Source organism: Saccopteryx bilineata, chromosome 4 (genome assembly GCF_036850765.1).
Source record: "Saccopteryx bilineata isolate mSacBil1 chromosome 4, mSacBil1_pri_phased_curated, whole genome shotgun sequence".
Classification (NCBI taxonomy): domain Eukaryota; kingdom Metazoa; phylum Chordata; class Mammalia; order Chiroptera; family Emballonuridae; genus Saccopteryx; species Saccopteryx bilineata.
The window spans coordinates 42,815,515-42,836,413 of record NC_089493.1 but is presented as its reverse complement, the minus strand read 5'-3'; the positions used below and the strand labels follow the sequence as shown (position 1 = coordinate 42,836,413).

At 39.1% G+C, this 20,899-nt stretch overlaps 1 protein-coding gene across 1 annotated transcript in view; it reads right to left on the bottom strand.

Moving 5' to 3' along the window:
- The window catches only part of SLC35F4 (solute carrier family 35 member F4), a 207,251-nt gene that overhangs the window by 98,872 nt on the left and 87,480 nt on the right, over positions 1-20,899 (bottom strand). The window lies entirely within an intron of this gene.

Sequence of the window (20,899 nt, the reverse complement as noted above, 5' to 3'; positions counted from 1 at the left end):
TCACATTTTCTATTCTTCCTCTGTGAGATTTGATAGTTTGTTTCTTTCCAGGAATTTGTCTATTTCATCTAATCAAATTTATGGACATAAACCTGTTTATAATACTCCCTTATTATTTATTTAACATCTCCTGGATCTATAATGATGTCTCCTCTTCCATTACTGATATTGATAATTTGTGTCTTCTTTCTATTTTCTTGGTCAGTCTGGCTTATCAGTTTTATTGATTTTTCCAGAGACCTAGTTTTTGGTTTCATTGATTTCCTTTGTTTTGCTGTTTTTAATTTTGTATCTTATTTTTATTATTATGTTTTAATGCTTGCTTGGGTTTAATTTGCTCTTTGTCTTTTTAAAAGTTTCTTAAGGTGGAAAAAAAATCATTGATCTGAGACTTTTATCATTTCTAGCACAAGTATTTAATGGTACAAAATGCCCTAAGCATGATTATGGATACATCGCACAAATTTTGATATGTTGTGTTTTTATTTTTATTCTATTAAAATATTTCTAAATTCCTGTTTGAATTTCTCTTTAATCCATTTATCATTTAGAAGTGTGTTGTTTAATTTCAAATATGTAGGGATTTTACAGGTATATTTCTGTTACTAATTTCAAATTTAATTTGTTTATGTGCAAAGAACATTCTTAGCATGATTTCAATTTTTAAAAAAAGTTGTTAAAGCTTGTTTAATGGGTCAGAATATGGCATCAAGCAAATTTATACAAGCAAAAATAGCAATTAAAAAATCCATTGTCCAGAGATAGTTAACAGTTTGATATGTATTATTTAATTTCTTTTATTATATATCTCTATATATATATTCACACATGTATATGCATATACACACATGTATGTTGTTATATATGTGTGCTATATATAGACATACACACATTTACAAATGTAGAATCATGCCATATAGATACTTATATATTTAAACAGCATAAATAATGGTTAAGCATGAGCTCTTAAACCACACTACTTGGGTACAAATCCAGGTTTCACAATTTCTTAGCTATGTGACCTTTAGTGAGGTCCTTCAATTCTCTGTGTTTTAGTTCTTCCCATATAAAATGGAACAATAATAGCACTGACCTCATAAGGATTGTTAAGAGAATTGTTTGAATTAATACAAATAACTTACATAGAACAGCATTTGGCACCTTGTTAACATTATATAAGTGCTTGTTTGTTTTCATGGTTTCAGTGTAAGAATGCACTATGCTTTATTTAGCTCATACCTTAGTAATTGGCATTTGGATATTTTCAATATTTATTATTACAAATGTACTGTGATAAAGATCACAGGTAGGGCATATTAGTGATCATTTTCTTTCTTAGAATAAATTCACAATTGCTATTTTGAAGAATGGGCATACTTTAAAGGGTTTTTGATGTTTTTGCCCAAGTCCCAAGGAAGGTTAATTTTTGTTTGTTCATTTGCTTTAATTTACTTACCCTCATCATTATGTAACAAAGTGTGCATTTGTGTCATTTTAGGTAGCATTTTCCAAAATTTTCTGCAATAATTTTTGTTGCTGTTTGAGTTGATAATAGCATTTGAACCCATCTCACTAGGTTACATTTTAAAGAGCTCCCCAAAGAAAGAATCTCATTCCAGGGCCTCAGAGCATGAACATTATTTTATAAATGAGTCCAAGTGGATGACAGCAGATGCCAACCAAAAATACAAAGGAAGATGTGCTGCTTCAATGAACAACTTTTAAAGATGTATTAATTAAATCTGGAAAATCAATGAACTGATTGAAAAAAAAATGCCTTTTAGGTATTTATGGGTTTTTTAAATTAAATGTAAATCCACCTTCTGTAAGTGTAGATCACATAAACCTTTTAGGAAAAGAAAATGTTTAGTAGCATCTAAAGTGCCTAGAAATAGATACTTCTGTATATATATAATATATAAAATATATACACTATAATATATAAAATATATATATGTCAATTCTCCATATGTATGTGTATGTGTGTGTTTGTGTGTCTCTCTATGTGTACAGAGAGAGAGAGAGAGAGAGAGAGAGAGAGGAAATATGTTTGCAACCATGAATACTTAGCTTTTTAATTTGATGAAAAGTCCACTTGATTCACAAGAACAAAAAAGGAAGATTTGGGGACAATTTCTTCCATCTTTTAACACTGAGACCCTAAAGGATAGTGTTTAGAGCAGGCATGGCCAACAGTTTTTGCCCCTGGGCCAGATTAGAAAGAAAACTTGTTTCATGGACCGGATAAAATATTAAAATTAAAAAATGTTAAATACAAAAATGATTTGTTTAAGTAAACAAAATTTTATTATGTAATTTGTTTATGAATAAATGTGAGTGAAAAAATTTTAATATACAATATTATTTTAATAAAAATATAATTATATACCATATAATTATCCAAACTGTATCACAATCAATCGAAACAATATTTAATTAATAGAATGAGCTTGAAGGGTTTATATCACAAATAAAACAATTATTTTGTTTTACAAACAGCCTGGACACGTTTTCAGTTATCAACTGCAGCTATTGTCTACGCTACAATGCCACTTAATTCAGCACACTTGACCACAAAAATAAAGAATTGTTTGACCTTGGTGCGCACTGGCAAACTCCACCTAACAGAATGTGGGTTTCACTTCGCCACCGCTAAACTTCAAATGGTTCATATAGAGTACAGACGAGTACAAAAGTTGTAAATCTTTATATTTATAATAGAATTTTTTTAAAAAGTAAAGAAGTATCGCGAATCCATTCAACCAATTATTGGACATTAACCCTAGACTAGACACACGCGGAATTCTTTTCTGTGTATCACTATCTTCTTAAATATCTTGATTTCCAATAATCAAAGACGATTCCACTTCTGAGTAGCTGAGATTTTAAAGTAGCAGAGAATATTAAAAATTTAATCGCGGGCCGCATAAACTCATTACCCGGGCCTGATCAGTCCCGTGGGCCGTATGTTGGCCATGCCTAGTTTAAAGTGATGAGGAATGGTATGGAGAGACCTTCAAAGTTTTATCTTAACTGTTTTCCACATTAGATTCCATTTCTCAACATGAAGGGCAATATTTGAGAAAAAAATTGGTCAGCAAGTAATAAGACCAAATCCAAAGAACCTCATGAGCTCAGCTAGAAAAGGATAGCAGGATAAAATCAGGCCTGACATCCCTACATATTTAACCAAGCCTTAAAGGTAAATGACTTGAGCCATTCTCATACATCAAGATTTGCCAGGTGCTAAATTTAATCATACTAAAAGAAACATCACTCCAGGAAAGCCATCTTACTTCAAGAAAACTACAGCAGAACAAAAGGGCAGCCCTATTTGGGAGAAAAAAATTGAGGCAATTCTATATATTTTTTACAGTAAACAAACCAATGAATAGAGGACAAGCTGATCTACTTTAAGGACACCTAGACCCAGAGAACTAGAAAAAAGAGGTGCATAAAGACTTTTCATTAAAAAAAAAAAACTTTAAAAAAATTACAAATCTTTTAAAAAGTAATTTATACTCCAAGGTTCACTTTTCTTTGGCTCCAGAGTCTGTGAAGTTTTCTGGTAAAATTAGGGTTCAATTGTACAGAATAATTAATGTAGTGTATCTTCAGTTTCCCTGCAGTGTGAAGGAGACATATGCACTACCAGAGACAAAACTGTGCGCTTGACGAGACAGTGGACCATCTGGAAGTCAGGATGCTTAACAGAAAACTGGTATTCAACCTGAGCTTGTTCTATTCACTTTCCTTCCCTCTATTTAAAATAATATTCTGCTACCATGGTTCACTGTTTATGCTTTCTTGTCTGACAGGTCTTCATGTGAAAAATTGATGTAAATTTTAAACATTTTCAATTTAGTTGAATAAAAAAATCTCATTAATACAAGTTGGTAATGATAGTTTATCAAAATGTTTTTTCTGGGCCTCTTTTGTAAGAGTGCACATTAACAGAAACAGTAAAAAATGTGTCAACTTCTCTTCTAAACTAACCTAACATTACCTAACTGGATAATAACAGAATTAAATCTCTACTTTGACTATTTACGCCTATCTTTGTGATACTTCCAGTACATCATAGAGCCATGATAACATTATATAAGAATAATTGTTGGCCCTGGCCAGTTGGCTCAGCGGTAGAGCGTCGGCCTGGCTTGCGGGGGACCCGGGTTCGATTCCCAGCCAGGGTACATAGGAGAAGCGCCCATTTGCTTCTCCACCCCCCCTCCTTCCTCTCTGTCTCTCTCTTCCCCTCCCACAGCCAAGGCTCCGTTGGAGCAAAGATGGCTCAGGCACTGGGGATGGCTCCTTGGCCTCTGCCCCAGGCGCTAGAGTGGCTCTGGTCACGGCAGAGCGACGCCCCGGAGGGGCAGAGCATCACCCCCTGGTGGGCAGAGCATCGCCCCTGGTGGGCGTGCCGGGTGGATCCACCCGGTCGGGCGCATGCAGGAGTCTGTCTGACTGTCTCTCCCCGTTTCTAGCTTCAGAAAAATACAAAAAAAAAAAAAAAAGAAGAAGCATTGTTATTATTCGCTTGTGAACATCTAGCTTCAAATAAATATATTAAGCCAGTGAGATATTTAATTTCTATATAAACAGACCAACCTAGTTTTTGTTTTTCCCATTGAGAGAGAGAGAGAGATAGAGAGGGAGAGAGACATCAACTTGTTCCACTTAGCAGTGTACTCATTGATTGCTTCTTGTATGTGCCCTGACCAAGGATTGAACCTGTAACCTTGGTGTTCTGGGATGACACTTTACCCACTGAGCCACCCAGCCAGGGCCTAGTATTGATCATGCAAATAATTAGCCATGTTTAATTACATATTCTAAATTTTAGTCTACTCAGCAACGATGCAGAACTTGAAAAAGAATGACAAATGGAAACCATTAGCATAAGATTAAAAGCTACTAACAACCTTCAATCATCATTACTCACAGTAAATCCTGATGAGTGATGGGATGATCAGTTGGGTTTGGGCTTCCCGAGTACACCAAGGATGCTCTCATTGAGATGGAGCTCTGCCCACATCCACTCTCCAGAGGTTGAAGGACTGTCAGTTAAAGTCTGATATCCTCTGCTTAATTGAAGATAGGTAGACCATCTTGAAAACTACATTGTGGGATGTAATGACTCTCAAAGGATTTGGACTGGACCCGGGGAAATGCAATGCCAAATTATGACAACTTTGGTGAAATAGCTAACCAAATTTAGCCAGCAAAGGTTAGATATTAAAAACACTCAATACTGGTTAGAGTACTGTGGGAGCCTCACACTGCCGGTGAAAGTGAATATTGGTACATTTCTGGGAAGCAATTAGATGATATACTGTACATCAATAACTTTAAAAATAAAGATATTGAAAAACCTCACAGACATATTCTTTTTGTGTGTGTGTGACAGGTTCTAATTGGCAACCTCGCCCAGCTAAACCACAACAAACCTCTTGCTGAAACTTTCACAATAATAAGATATTATTTGATAGTCTGGAGAAATTTCTGTTTAGTTTTGAACTTACATTTATGTCCATGTAATAGCTTGAAATCTTGGGTGAGTTTATAGCATTCTTTAGAAATATGTATAATAATGTTGTTATTATTTTGAATGCAGAAAGCACTACTTACAAATTATTGAAAATATTACATAATATTCCTTAATTTTACTTAACACAATAATCACAAATATTTTTATAAATTTTGTTCAGTTACAGTAAAAGTAACAGAAAACCAAATAAAATGGGAAAGATAAGAGTCTCCTTTCTGTTTTTGACATTGGTGCTGGTATAAAGAATAACAGACATTGCCTGGCCTGTGGTGGCGCAGTGGATAAAGCGCTGACCTGGAACACTGAGGTCGCTGGTTCAAAACCCTAGGCTTGCCCGGTTAAAGCACATATGGGAATTGATGCTTCCTGCTCTTCCCTCCTTCTCTCCCTCTTTCTCTTTTCTCCTTTCTAAAATGAATAAATACATTTAAAAAATTTTAAAAACAACTAATAGACACATATTAAACTGGGCCAATATGAAAGAAGGAACCTTTTAAAACCATTATTGCTGTAGTTCAGTACTTACTGAGGAAGCTGCGCTTGGAAGTAAGATTGGACTTCTTAAATTTAAACAATAAAACCAAGGCTCCAGTGCCACTCTGATTAGCTTGATCATATCCAGGAGGATTTAATGCATCATTTATGCTTTAGCACCTGAACTGCTTTATGTTTGAGATCATGTAGAAGAAGCTTGCATGACTACAAATCCATGAAGTGCAATCATAAGCTTGAATGTACGTGTGTCAGCACTATATGGGTCTCTGAGCATAACTAAGGATGATACTGATGAGTAATTCTACATTCATTTCAGTTAGGGATAAAACTTTAAAAAAGTCCTCTCCAATAAAATGAAATTGAGACCCTTAATTAAATGTCAAAAGTCAGATGTAAGAACCCGAACTTGAGCCTGAGTCACAGCCACAGCCGGAGCCACAGTGTGACCGTGCCCCTGAGCCTAACTATGAACCTGACCAGGAATGTGAACCTGAACGTGAACCTGAGCCCGAGCCCGAGCCTGAGCCTGAGCCTGAGCCTGAGCCTGCGCCTTAACAAAGCAGTACAGCACCAAGGACTGAAATCTGACTCTGGCAATATTTGTAACATCAACTGCAGGATCAACAGTCATAGCAAATATTAGAGGTGGTATATTTTTTCTATTAGCAATCTTATACTTTCAAGCAAAAGTCATTCTTTATCCAGAAACAATATTATTATGTGATTGCACCCAAGGACCCCTTTATTGCTCACTAACACCCCAGGATCCTCGGGGACCAGCAGCAGTTTTCAGCCATGACTGAATAGCTGCGTTCACCTTGCAGGACTAACTTCGGTGCTCTAAGCCACACCGAGCCCAAGGATTAGCAAATGAAACAGATCCTAATGTATCTGCTTTATTTCATGATGTTTCCTTGTCCTTTCTTATAAAGCAGTCTTATAAACATAAAATTGCCAATGACTTCTATTTTTCTAAAGCAAATTGACAATGCTAAAGAATAAACTTTCGATATCTTTATGATTTTCATTATCAGGGTCTATTAATAAGTCATTCCTATTCTTTCTTTTTTTAAATAATTACCTAGATAAAAACAAATCCTGCATTATTCTGGTATCTCTTATTTGAGTACAGTTGAAATTTTTCATAAAAGAATTCTAATTTTTAGTGATCCATTTTCTAAGGAAATATCATAGATGCTAAAACTAATGAACATTCATTATGGAGTCATGAAAAACTAGAAACAATCAAAATTTCTAACAACTGGAGAGTGATTGAATATATTATAATATATCCATTCAATGGAATGCAATGGAGCCATTAAAATATTTTAAAAGATATTTTAATACATAGAGAAAATACTCATATTATGATGTCAAATAAAAAAGAATACAGAATAGTATAGTGTGTGCGCACGTGTGTATGTGTGTATGTTCGTGTATTTATTTAGAAGATTGGAAGAAAATGAACTAAAAAAATCAAGGTGTCCTCAGTGATTATATTTTTCTTCTTTTTTCAAAATTTCTCTGATGAGCATATAAAAACTTAAATTTTAAAATGTTTTTCTTGTAAAATTAATAAATGCTAATTTAAAAACTAGCAAGTACAGAGAAAATATTGAAATATTTATAGTTGAAAAATAATATAAAATAAAAACAGAACAAACTAAAGATCTTCCAGTCACTTGGGGACAGTCCTGACAATAAAGATTATCTGTCTCAATCAGCATTGAAGTCTAGACAGGAAAACAGTGCTCCCAATTCATTCAACCACTAAGTAAGGGACAAAGCAGACTGATTGATAATGCTTTCAGGAGGCGGGGAAGGAGAAAGATAGACCCACTGGCTGGGTGTTGGGTAGAATTTTGGAGAAGTTGAAAGTTGAGAGTCAATGATTTGGGGAGCAGCTGTCATCCGTGTGAGGCTACTGAGAGGTACAACAATCAGCAAAGGATTTAAAAGATTCTTGCTCTGCATTCAGAATTCACTCTCAGCTTTGAGGTGCATATTTCTTCACTCTAGGCATAAAGGACAAGAAGAGTATAGTGCTAATAATTGCTTTGTGACTTCCCATCCTTGTGTCTTTGAACATGAGAACAAGTTGAGAGTGAGGTAAATGAGGCTCAACACAATTTATTTGAGTTATACCATCATCTCCAAACTTAAGAGTCATACCATCACCCTCAGAATGGTTGTCCCAGATATGCAATTACATGCTCTAGAAATCTGACCAACTTTCTCACGTTACTCGAAAAGTCCTAAATTAGCCCAGTGGTTGTCAACTACTTTTCTTTGGCAATACACAAGACAGACGGCATTCCTATATGGAATATACTCCCACAGTACACCCAGGGTTAAGAGACATTTCTCTAATTCCAATTCTTTCTGTCTGAATTTTTAAAAAGTAATGCTAGTGAGTGTAATGTTATTGTAAAGAAATCCTTGACTGTACTTTGATCTATATTTGAAAATAGTGATTCATTCACAAACTTTGTCTGTCTTTAACAGGCTCATCCCTTAAATAGGGTCACTATGGTAGCCCCTCTGGGCTTCATACTTGAAGTCAGGGCCACGTAGGTGTTGTACCGTATTCCTCTTTTCTGAATGTAATTAAAATCACTTTCAAAAATCTTGACTATAATGTGATCCAAAGAGGCTTATGAAAGTTGCTTATGGTACAGCCTTCTTTCAAGTGAGATTATTTTGAGCAGGTAGGACAGGTTAAGTTGCCAGTTTCCACCATCCATCTGGGAGTGGCCTTACTTTACAACTTTTCTCAGAATCAAATTGCAAATAATCTCACTTAAAGAAGGCTGCATGGTGTTTCATCTTAAACACACCCTTTCACCTTGAAATTAAAACTATTGGCCAGAAGAAAGTAAAACTGATGACTGACGATATCTATTTATTTATTAGCTAATTATTTATTTAAACATTAACTCTGTGTAGTTACTGTTCTAGACTTGAGGGATTCAGCCATGAAAGAAGACAGACAAGATTGATCCCTCCTTTCATGAGGCTCTCATTCTACTGGTTGGAGACTGACCTCAGAGAAAAAAACAAAAGTAGAAGCATTGTTGGTTCATTTGCTCACTCATTTAATTCATTCAGTCGGTTAACCCGTACTGAACACTTTCTCTTTTCAAAGTGCTTTTCTATTATTGATCATTTTAGCTGCAGTGTTCATGAGCTGGTTCAGTCTAGTCCCCATTTTGTGGGTGAGTACATCTGGGCACACAAGACAAACATAACCTGCTGGAGCTATAAAATGAAGGTGGTGAACAGTGGCCACAACCAATGAGGACAATGATTTTTCTGAGTCCTGATCCTACCTTTTCTGTGGATTGTTGGGACACACACACACACACACTTTTTTTATGGCAAGCTATAGTTTGTACTGACTTTGCACACATAGGTTTAAAACAGGGGTCCCCAAACTACGACCCGCGGGCCGCATGCGGCCCCCTGAGGCCATTTATCTGGCCCTTGCCGCACTTCCGGAAGGGGCACCTCTTTCATTGGTGGTCAGTGAGAGGAGCACATTGACCATCTCATTAGCCAAAAGCAGACCCATAGTTCCCATTGAAATACTGATCAGTTTGTTGATTTAACCTTACTTGTTCTTTATTTTAAATATTGTATTTGTTCCTGTTTTTTTTTTTTTTTTTTTTTTACTTTAAAATAAGATATATGCAGTGTGCATAGGGATTTGTTCATAGTTCTTTTTTTATAGTCTGGCCCTCCAACGGTCTGAGGGACAGTGAACTGGCCCCCTGTATAAAAAGTTTGGGGACCCCTGGTTTAAAACAAAACACCAGCTGTTTTGTTGAGGCAGATTGCAAGCAGAATAAAAAGAAACTAGAACTTTGGAGGCAAGTAAATCAATTCAAATCTTGGCTTTGCCACCTACCAGCTATATAACCCTCTCTGAGGCTTGTCTGTGAAGTAGGGCTAATAGCATCATCTTCAGAGAGGTAATGAGATAACAGAGCAAATAGAGTGAAGTCACTGGTACATAGTAGATGCTTGACTGTCTGTTCCCTTCTTCCTTCCCCATCTCATTAGCGAATACAATTGGTGGCAAATTAAGTTAAATCATCATCCTTTACTGCTTACCCTGAACAAGTGACAACTTGTAAGTTTGCACGTGGAAAGAGCAAACAACACGGGATAGGGCTAAGTTAGATGTGCACAGTCCTCAGATAAGCTGCACAAGTGGCCAGACAGATGTAAGTAATCGCCTTGTCCCTGTCACTACCTACTCTATCCAAACGGCTAATGGTGGTGGTGGTATGTGCCGACCGGGAGAGAGTGGGACAGGTGAGCTGTTATGGACAGGACTAATCCAATATCAGATAATTATGCTCCATATAATTACTGGTTGAATTTGTGCATCACCTCCCCTTATATGCTTCTCTTTCCCGTGGATGTTAAACTTAGTAAAGGCAAGCTATCTTCACACCCCTTTTCCCATTATTATTAGCATTCGCCTCCGGAACTACTCGGGACACTCTTTTCCATTTATTCCAAACAAAACACCAGCTGTTTTGTTGAGGCAGATTGCAAGCAGAATAAAAAGAAACTAGAACTTTGGAGGAATAACTAGAAACTAGAACTTCTAAGAAGCTGCAACTATCGAGATCTCTTCTCAAACCATTTTCATACTGTTTCAAAACTCTTTGCTGTCATACTTTGCCAGTTTGAAAACAAGTGCCCCAAAGGGATCATTTTCTTCTTCTAAAGGACAGGCTGTATCTTGTTCTCTGTGAGAGGGAGTGGGAGCTGCTGCAGTGAACCCCAGAATCCCACCAAAGATCCTTGCGGTTTCCTGCTGGAACTTTCCGCTACTGCCACCAGCGGCTCAAACCAGACCCTGATCCCGAATATTTCTCCACACCTTTTCTTCAGCACGCAGGACTTTAAACTAGAGAGTGGAAAACTTTTTTTTTTTATGTAAAGAAACATAGGGATCCAAAATTTCATTTTGGATGGTCAACACATGACCTTGAATGAGTGTTCTAACTAACTTGCCAGACTACAATGAAATTGGTAGCAGGTGTGGCATCTTGATCGCCACCCCACGGTTTCCTAGGTAGGAAGACAGTCTGGTGTGTGGAAGCCTCTGAAGTAGGAGTTGAAGGACGTGGTTCAAGTCCCAGTTTTCGGAACATTTGGGCGGGACCCTTGACTTTCATGGTTTTAGCTTTTTTCCATTTATACAATAAAAGTCAATGCCAAGATCAGTGATTCTGTTAAAGCTGGACTGTTGTCCCAGAAAAATGGAAAAACATCACAAAGATGGGCACCGAATGCCAAGAGATGACCTGGACCGTACGGCTGGCTGAGCCTCTCTCTCCCCCACCCCTCCCAGGACGCCATGGCTACTGTTCTCATGCCTCCCAACAAGAAGCGTGTCTCCTCCCCCCTGGCTGCTGCTGCAAGACACAAAGAAGAATGGAATGGATTAAGGAACAAGAAGTATGAGAAGGCCAAGGTGTCAAGTGATGACTAGATCATTAGCTAGTTATACTCTCCCTACACATAAACTTAGGCCTCTGTGAAAACAAACGAACCAACACACTCACACTGTGGCCCTCTGCACATTCACCTAGGAAGTCAGCCAAGACATCTCACTTAGTGTTGCTGTTAAATGCATGGCAAAAGGGGAAGAGAGAAAGAGAGAGAGAGAGAGAGACAGAGAGAGAGAGACAGAGAGCACCTGCCCTGTAATCATGTCCTACCTAGAAATGCACAGCAAAAGTTCCCTCTGCAAACAGATTGCCCAGCGGGGCTGCTTGCAGCAGAGAGGAGGAATGAAGTGCCCCTTGGCCTCACTCCGGTGCCTTACTCCCGTGAGGGCCAGGCAGCAGTGGCCTCTGTCGCAGCAGCAGAAAGCTACCAGCAGTATCTCAGCAGCACAGAGGATAAACATAAAGAATACGGAAGGTACAGTTCTGCATTGCCTACTAATTGGGCAATATTATACCTAACTCATAACATTGTTCTGGGAATTAAATGAATCTATATACATAAAGGACAGTGCCTGGCACAGAGATGGCATTAATAAATGTTAGCTATTCGTGCCAAAAAAAACTAATCTACAAAGAAAAGGAAAAACTATTGGAATTCAGCTCAACAGTATGTACGTGGAATCAAAAAGGCCTTTACTCAATAATTGAATAAGGAAGCCAGGAACTAGAAGATACGGTAAGTCTTAATTATTGAGCACAATGAGAAACACTAATTTAATGCATTTATAATTATTCTCATAAAACCCAACACTAGTTAAGTTATATATTACTTGTACTGGCTCTCTGTTTGATCCCCCTCCCATTTTTTTCTTGCTTTCCCTGCTCTACTTAGCACCCCAGAGAGTTGGCCTGTCATGTGGGCTCCTTCACTCACAGAGTCCTGACCGGTCTGAACAGGGGAGGCCCATGCAGGAGCAGGAGGTAGCCCCGCTCCTCCACAGCTACAGCTCCTGCCGAAGGCCCCTCTCCCGCGATCCCAGCTCTCTCAGGTTGTGGGTAACATGATCCCTCCTTTTCCCTCCTCCAGCCAAGGGGTTACAACAGTTCTCCACTGTGACTGGACTCTGAATATTTCGCCATCCCTTGCTGGTCCCCTAACACTGTCCACAACTCTGAAAATAGTCTTTCATAGTGATTTTCAACCTTATTCCAAAAGCAGAAAGTGTTCATGACAGTATCATTTTTTCAGTTAATGCATGTTCACTGAAGTCTGCCTTGTGACAGGCCCTGTACCAGGCACATAGGATACAGTGGTAAATAAGACAGAAATGGTAAGGGCAATTTTGACTAAGTTCATAAGATTAATGAGTGTCATGAAAAAGAGATTGAGCCCTGGCTGGGTAACTAGGTGCTTAGAGGATCATTCTGAAGTACAGAGGTTGCTGGTTTGATCCCCAGTCAGGGCACATATAGGAACAGGCTGATGTTCTTCTCTCTCTCTCTCCCCCCCCTCTCTCCCTTCCTCTCTTGCTTAAAATCAATAAATAAAAATTTTTAGAAGAGATTCAGATGCTATTTGAGCATATGACAGGAGATTCAACTTACCCTGAGTAGTCAAGGAAGGCTTCTCTGAAGAAGCCAAGTTTAAGCTGAGCCCTGAAAGATTGGCGTCTGTTAGATGAGTAGGGGTGAGAAAGATGGAGCAACATGTACAAAGACTAAGAGGTGGGGAAGAAGATCACAAGTTCAGGGAGTTGAAATAGGCCAGTGTGGCTATAATAGAAGAGTACAAGATGAGTCTGTAGAAATGGGCTGGACATTTCAGGACTTTATAACCAAATTAAGAATGTGGGTTTTATCTTAAGGCCAAGGGGAAGTTATTGAAGGGCTCTAAGAAGGAGACGGTCAATGCCAGATTCTGGGAAGATCTCTCTGGCTGCAACAGAAAGGCTCTGTCAATGAGGGCAGGGATAGATGTGCGGAGACTGGTTTGGAGGCTGGTACACTCAGTTCAGGCCAAGGATGACACTGGTTTGAATGTGTTAAGGAAAAGGGTCAATAAGGCTTGGAAATTGGTGGAACGTGGAGCATGAAGGAGAAGGTAGAGTTGTGATCACTCCCAGTTATCCGGCTTGTGTAGTTGGACAGATGCTGATGCCAATCTTGAGATAGAGGATGCAGGTTAAAGGCAGGGCTGGGAGCAGGAGAACAGCACCCATTGGGTTAGGTGAAAAAAACGTGGGTAAGAGCCACTGAATTAAACTGCAGGTTGAATCATATTAAATTGTCAAAATCGAATGGTCAGAGTTTTTAAACTCTGACACGCTTATTCACCATAACACCAGGAAAAGCAGGCAAGAAATGTGTTACGTTTGTTCCTAATTTTAAACAAAAATTCAGATTTCTTGCTCTGGAGATCACTTAGAGAAGCAGGTACACACCACAGCATGCGGAGATGCCATCCTACATCTTGGATCACAGTCAATGGTCTCTACTACATATGGAATGAAAGGCTGAAGCTCTTCTTTCATATCTCATGTGCGAAAAGCCCTATACGGGACAGTAAAGAGTATTAACCAGGGCCTAGCATTTCTTATTGCAGTTTCTAAGGACCATGCCTCCTTTCCAGGTTCTATTTCTGAGGTTCTGAGTCTATTTCTCTTGAAGCGAAATCACAACTGTTAACTGAGGGAGCAAAATCAAATGTTTACACAGTATGACATTGTTTATGCTGAGCACAGCTTTATACTGCAGGTCACTTCAAACTAGGGATTCGCTTCACTTTATTTTTTGGCTGGTCTTAATATATTACCCATGATTAAATAATGATCTGAGGAATATACTGCTAGTAAAAGGCAAAATTGCACATTTAAAAGACTCAAGTCAAAAACATTAGCTACTAGCTCAAGGCAATATTCGTCAAAAGTTTTTTAAGGTATTGATATGAACGAGTTAATTAGACACAATATATTCCATGGGAAGTCTCATTACCAGGTTTGTAAGGGTACCTGCCTGCATTCTTCATTCCTGCAGGGCAGGGAGAGAGGGAAATTTATACACACAATTACCTTCTTTGCTTATTTTATTTCTGAACTGCTTTACCAAATAGATAAATTCTTTATGTAGAAAGGGATTGTTTTGAATTTCTATGCATTTGTTAGTTTCTTGCAGGAAAACAACTGCATATTTATATTTCATAATGTTAAAAGAGCTTCTAAATACCTGTCAAATGCGATGTTATTGATAATCCCCTTGTTGAGTGATTTTTAAAATTTTATAGACATGTGTATGTGGTCGGTTGGTTGTCACTGGTTAGAGCAGCAATTCCTCACCTTTGGGGATTTTCAATACTTAGTTGGTTTTCGTTTGATTTAATATTTATTACCATGTCCACCTTCTCGGGGATGACCTATATACATTGTTATAGAGACTATCTGGGCAAGAAACCCCCAAAATATCCTGAATTCTCTCTTCCCCCTTTATCTAATTCTCTTCCCTATTTTAATCAAGTCACCAAATTCTGCTTGTTCTCCCTCTTCATATCTTTCTTATATCTTCACTCTGCTCCCTCTTCAAAGCTGCTACCTTGATTTAAGCTTCATCATATATAACCCAGACAATCATCAGAGCCTCCCTACTATTTCCCTCATTTAAATTATTTTTCCCACTCAAGTAAGCCATAGTACATCCAGCATGAGCTTTCTAAACACACGGATCTGATCATTTTCTTCCCCTTACAACCCTTAATGGCTCTTCCTTGCCATAGAATGAAGTTCAATGTCCTTAGCTTGATGAGCCAGGTCATTTGTCTCATGGCTCTTTCCTTCCTCCCCAGTCTTATTCCACCTTTCCCATCCAACACCCTCTCTCAACACAGCCATGACCAATTACTTGTAGGTTACTGAATATGCTGGTTACCGGTTTATACTCTTACACCATCAGACATTTTATTCTCTCCACATAGGAATCTTCCTTGCTAAATTAACTTTTTTCTCTTTTATATCAGCACCAAACTGAGTAGCTAACTTGGTTTTTGCATTTATCACACTATATAATAATTGTTTCCATGACTGCCATTCTTGTTTGTTTGTTTGTTTGTTTAACAGTGTTTTACTTATTTTTATTTATTTAAAATTTTTTTTTTATAGAGAGAGCAGCGGTTCTCAACCTGTGGGTCGCAACCCCAGCGGGGTCGCCTAAAGCCATTGGAAAATACATAATGCATATCAGGTATTTACATTCTGAATCATAACTGTAGCAAAACTACAGTTATGAAGTAGCCACCAAAATTATTTTTTGGTTTGGGGTCACCGCAACATGAGGAACTGTATTGCGGGGTCACGGCATTAGAAAGGTTGAGAACCACTGATATAGAGAGACAGACACATGGGTCTTTCCTGTATGTGCCCTGACTGGGGACCAAACTAGTGGGACAAGCAGGGTACTTCTTATTCATTCTACCTTGGACAATGCCTAGAATGGTATCTGGTTTATGATATGTGCTCAATAAATGGATAGATAAGTTCTTAAGTAGCATTTGCTTAATTTTTTAAAAACTGAATTAGTAAAGATTATTTTGTTATGAGAACATAGGAAAATTTGTCAAATATATAGGTTATAAAATGTGGTCCAATATTCATAAATTGTTGAGCCCCACCCTCCAACCACAATGCATCTGCTTCTCTCAGACAATGTCTGAATCCAAATCATACAAATATTTCTACAGATGGTGATTAGGTACATATGTATCAGCAGAGAGAAAACAAATTCCCATAATATACCTAACTGAAGGACAGTAACCACATTTTATAAGACATGACATTTACGGATATAAACTTAACATTTAAGAGGAGAATCACCTACTTAGCGTTAAGAAGGAACTTGACAACCTTTTTTGTATACCAACATTACATTATTTTTAAAATTTTTTATTATCCTTTAGCTCATCCCAAAAGAAGGGATTCCCCCAAAATTATTTAGGTCAGAGACCTGACAACAATGCATCCACAAATTAAACCAGAAATTAAAAGAATTTTGCATCAGAAACAGAACAAAAATAAAAATCCTAGGGCCTGAATAATGTTTTAACTTATTAATCATTCTTTTAAGATGTTCAGCTGGATCAGCTAAAATGTGTTTCCTGACTGAGAGTCTTAAAAATGAACTCTAAACTTAGGAACTCTGTGAATCTAGTCCCTTTAGAGAATGAAACCATTTTACTTATTGACTTTGCCTTACAAGTGAAAGCATATAGCCTCTGTTTAGTTTAATTAACTATGGATATAAATTGCCCTGAAGTATTTGTTTTTCTTGCTCTTTATAAATAAGACCACTAAGAAAGAATAGAAAAGAAATTGCCTGTCTGTGTGCATTCACTCATTTAGCAAACACCTGTGACCTATGAAAGCCCTTGCTAGGCCCTGAGGCCCCTGAGATGAACAATTCACAGCCCTCTCCCTTCAAGAGGTTCTCAGCTCAGTGGGGATACGACGCCTAATCAAGTAGTGATTCAAACAAGTGGGAGATGAGTGATCAAGACATACGCAGCCTTTGGTGGAAGCCCAGGAGAGGATTATCCAACCCACAGGGAGCTGAGCAGAAGAACAGACACACATTTTTGAGACTTAAGGGACCAAGAATAGGCATGTTAGGAGTAAATCTGTAGTGAGATGGGAGGAATGGAAAGATGAGGAAGTCTACAGCTACAAATCTCAGTTCTCGTAACAGGGGAGGTTTGTAATTCATTTGCCAGGAAAGAGGAGTCAAGAATTAAGTAGGGGGATCTCTCCTAAGAGCAGCAAAAATGGGAAAGAGAAATGGGAAAGGGAGGTGACTAAAGATAAGAAAACTGTTAAAGAGTGGCTCTGGGCCTGACCTGTGTGGTGCAGTGGATGAAAGTGTCGATCTGGAATACTGAGGTCGATGGTTTGAAGTCCTGTGCTTGTCCAGTCAAGGCACATATGGGAATTGATGCTTTCTGCTCCTCTCCCCTTCTCTCTCTCTCTCTCTCCTTTCTTAAAAAAAAAAAAAAAAGCTTGACCTGTGGTGGCACAGTGGATAAAGCATTGACCTGGAATGCTGAGGTCACCAGTTCAAAACCCTGGGCTTGCCCAGTCAAGGAACATATGGAAGTTGATGTTTCCTGCTCCTCCCCCTTCTCTCTCTCTCTCTCTCTCTCTCTCTCTCTCTCTCCTCTCTAAAATGAATAAATAAAATTTTATAAAATAGTGGCTCTGAGGGCTCAGTTACGGGACTAAATCTGTAGGTAAGCCAGTCTTCAGGGTTGTAGGAAAGGAAGGGGCAAACAGAATGCATGGATTTTATAGAGCCATGCAGCCGGAGAATACAAGAGGAAGAAAGGAGGGTGGAATCAGTCAGTTCTGACAGCTCTTTACAGGTTACTCAGATGAGAAAGAAAAGTTACTCAGCAGTGCGTGCTGACTAGTGTGACCATGCATCCTTGTTTGCCCAGGACCCATTATTGTAGTGTCCTCTTTCACTGCAAAAGATTCCTTTTGGACAGAAATGAGTGGGTATTTATAAGGTTCAAGGGATAGGGCTAAAGAATAGAGTGCAGGAATTGTGTTTTAAGAAGCTAGGGGTTTCCAACAATGAGAAGAGAGAGAGAGAGAGTGGTCTTGGGCGTGAGTGGCTGAGATGGTGCAGAGATGGCGGTCTTTGGAGTTAGGGTAGCCCAGGAAATAGAAAGCTAATTGGTTGGAGGGGTTATTCTCAAGGCCATTGAGATCAGTGTCTGGCACTTAGTAGATGTTCAATGAGTGTTTGGATATGACAGAAGTTGGAATGGAAAAGGAGACCATAAATCAGGTCCCAATGCTACAGACATTAGGGGATTGGCCAAAAGAGGAGAGACAGAAGTGAAGAGGGGTTCAAGAGGGTGTATATGTGTGCCTGAGATGAGATATAAAAATGTACTTTTAAAAGGGGGAGGAAGAGTAATGATCAGATAGCAGCCAGGGAAAAGCAGTCATTTGTAGGATATAGAAGAAAGAAGGACCCTATAGCATGAGCTACAGAAGAAGCACATCCCAGGGAGAGAGGAACGGGGAGCACCCCTGTGTGAGGGTTTCCATGCCACCTGCAGAGGGCAGCAAAGGTCCCACTGGGGTAAAGGCCATGGGCTCTGTCTCTAGGTAAGTGAATCCCACTGAGGTAAAAAAAAAAAGGTGCAGAATTCAAATGTCAACCTTAATAGGGAATTTGAGGGTACTAGGTGATTTGTCAGGTACCTCCCCCCCCCCATATCCTAGTCTATACCTTGAAGAGATGGTATATTGTAACAAAAATGGTTCACTGCTTTACCCTTTTTGGGCTAACGTGTCAACTATGTTATTTTATGTTATTACTTAGCAATTGCTAGAAAAAAGACTGGTGACTATAAGTCACTTCCCTTTCTCACACATCTATCTCAAATGGCAATTTTTCTAAGTCATTTGGGGAAAGAACTATAGCTTTTCCCAACTCTTCTCTTCCTGTCTGTGGGGTACAGGGGCAGACCTCAACGAACAACCATCCTCAGGCTGTTTTGAATTTCCTGAAAATGGGCAACATGCTAAGTATTCTCAAAACACCTGTTAAAATTTCAAAGTAAATTATTATAACCAAATACAAAGAAGGTAAAACTCAAAATGCCTCAATTCAATGAAAAACTTTCAACAAATTCAACATTTTTAGACTAATTTGAAAATGTCTGGGTTCGTCTGCCCTCAAATCATTGTTTGGGTGAGGAGGGGAGCAGACAATGGAAGAATTCCCGATCTGTTGACTCGGGAGGGAAAGGGCGAGACTGTAAAAGGAGTTGGAGAAAGGTTCAGCCTAATCCTGTTCCATTGAAACAGGTCCTGCCTGGACCCCCTGCTTGCCACCTGTCTCCTAGTGACACATGTCCTTGGGCACATGGCAAAGTCTCTTGACTAAAAATGCCCTGTCCACCCAGCAAAGTTCTTTCATCTCCTTCCTTCCTTCCTTCCTTCCTTCCTTCCTTCCTTCCTTCCTTCCTTCCTTCCTTCCTTCCTTCCTTCCTTCTTTCCTTTCTTCCTTCCATTTATTTGAAAGAGAGGAAGTGAGTGGGAAGAGAGAGAGAGAAAGAAAAGCATAAACTCATTGTCCCATTGTTCAGTTGTGCCATTGATTGCTTCTCCAACTGGGCCTTGGACCTCAGGTAGAACTGGCGACCCTGGGATCGAACCAATGACCTTGGCACTCCAAGAGGCCACTCTAGCCACTGCACTACCAGCCAGGCCTTCCATCTTTCCAAGGGCTGATTAGGATTGTGATCTTCAGTGCCAGGACTCCAGGGGCTCATCTCATTAGCTGTGTATTGTGTTTTCATGACATTTCTTTGGGCCAACCTTAGTCTGAATAACAGACAAGATAATAGAAAGACTGTAACTGAGGTCACCAGTTGTATGGAGATATGAGAGGTGACTTTTATTTTGGTTAGTCCTTATGAGGAACTCTTCTTTGCAAATAATTTGAACAATCAAAATATCACTGTCTGAGCTAGGGGCTGCTTTGAAAAATGATAGCAATATGGGTGTGCATTATTTTATTTCTCCCTGTTTCGTTATTTAGATCCACATGCTTCTGCCGCAGTAGGTATCTAAATTTATCTCATAAATCTGTCAAAAATCACCGCAGCTGCATCTATGAGTTTAGCCAACAGATACAAATAAGACACCAGCACCCTTTCAAAAGAATTTTGAATCAAAATGTCATATGGCATGGTGAAAGATACAAAATTTTTCCGAATACAGCTTGTGTTAGGGGCTGTGGTGATAGGTAGGGGTGGAGTTCCTAAGGGCAAGGATGGTGTTGAAATTAAAGTAGCAGGGGGAGATGCCTCTTGGGAAGGGGACATATTCTCTCTTAGATTTATAGGACAGACCTTGACGAGACAGTAAGCACCAGTCACTGAAACCTCTTCATTTTACTGAGGGAAGGATGACAGCACAGAGTTTTGGGTCTGGGATCCACAGCAGATCCCAGACACGAACCAAATTTTCAAGACAGGGGTCAACGCTCTACCTTACACAACCTCTTCAATGTTCGGAGATGAAACATCAGAGGTTTCCAGTAAATGCTTCATGACTGTTATGAACATCTTTCATTTTTTTCACTACCAAGTCACATTTTCTAAAATCCTCTGGTTCCATTGTGGAACCTACTGAGATAGGCCTTGGAGGGAGGGTTAATCCAGGCAGCTGCTCCTCCGCTGTGGAAGCTACAGCCGACTCGGGAGCTCCTCCCGCCAGAGGCGTTTTCCCTGCCCCTGCAGCAGCAGCCAGGGGCAGGCAGAGTTGGGTCCAATGATTCCAGCATTTGACCTAAGCAAGACTGACAGGCAGTCAGTCCCTGCTCCTGAGAC